The sequence below is a fragment of the Priapulus caudatus genome, unplaced genomic scaffold (assembly GCF_000485595.1).
Source record: "Priapulus caudatus unplaced genomic scaffold, Priapulus_caudatus-5.0.1 Scaffold3715, whole genome shotgun sequence".
NCBI classification, from domain to species: Eukaryota; Metazoa; Priapulida; class Priapulimorpha; order Priapulimorphida; family Priapulidae; genus Priapulus; species Priapulus caudatus.
This window is the reverse complement of record NW_014580776.1, coordinates 12165-13669: the sequence shown is the minus strand read 5'-3', so window position 1 is coordinate 13669 and position 1505 is coordinate 12165.

The window sequence follows — 1505 nt, the reverse complement described above, 5'->3', positions numbered from 1 at the left end:
AGACAGATATTGGTCCTATATCGGCCTGGTGATATTGGCCCAATATCTGACATATAAATGTTTTGCCAATATTGGGCTGCTATTGGACCAATATCTGCCTATATTGGTCAATATTGTCCTGGTGATATTGGCCCAATATCTGACATATAAATGTTTTGCCAATATTGGGCTGCTATTGGACCAATATCTGCCTATATTGGTCAATATTGTCCTGGTGATATTGGCCCAATATCTGACATATAAATGTTTTGCCAATATTGGGCTGCTATTGGACCAATATCTGCCTATATTGGTCAATATTGTCCTGGTGATATTGGCCCAATATTGTTTTGCCAATATTGGGCCAATATCAGCTTGATGGGTGGGTATCTAGATAACCCTGTGCCAATAATGATGTTCGGAAAATATACCCTGGGCCAATAATAATGTTCGGAAAATATACCCTGTGCCAATAATGATGTTCGGAAAATATACCCTGTCCAGCGGCACGTCCCCAGTACCTTTAACTATTCCAAGCTGCAATCCTCTTCACGCGGCGTTGCGCACGTGCAGCTGTTAAATAATTTCAACAGCGTATTAAGAAGGTACTTAATTAACTTTTTTGCCTTCTTAATACGCTCTTGATAATTTTACACACAGGTCCCATAGCTAGCGCATTGCTGAATAAGCTAGGCGCTCGACTGACGGTGATCATTGGAGGCTTGTTGGCATCGGGTGGTCTCATTAGCGGTTACTTCGCCCAAAGCATCTATCACATCATCATCTCGTTTGGATTGGTAACAGGTATAGTGATTTCTGCTTCGTCCGGCCTCGGATAAAGGGGCGCATAGCTTGAAATACACATCTTTTTCATCGCTTAATTGGGACCGCCGCTTAATCGGGACACTTTAAACTTACTATCTCACGAATAAATTGGAAAACTCCATAATTGTAGACAAATTGGGGCTCAGCTATCAGCGGACATTTTACTGATTACTCCCGCACAACAATCGCCACAAATTCGTGCTGTTATAAAACTGCTTATAAAACAGCAGATGAACAGCAAACGTGTGCCCGCTATCTTTAGATACTTCAGATTCGCGATAATGCAATGTTCAAACGGTCCCACAAAACAAGTGGATGTAGGCCTATAGTTACGTGACGCAAATATTTATAGACCGGTAGGCCTACCTATCTCGAAATGTACACAAAGATAATTAACATAGCGTAGAGACAGCTCGTTCTGCGCTATCACTTACCACCATGGTAATTTGTATATTTTACAGGTCTCGGCTTTGGAATTGCCTTCACTCCATGCATGGTAATGTCAGGAACCTATTTCAATAGATGGCGCTACCTGTCTACAGCCGTCGCGTGCAGCGGCGGTGGATTTGGAACTCTTGCCTTCTCTTTCATCTATAGCAATCTGACGGAGGCTTATGGCTGGCGCGGCTCTATGCTAATAAACGGTGGCATAGCCCTGAATCTCGTGCTCTGTGGTGTCCTCCTGCGGCCTTTGTCCAACG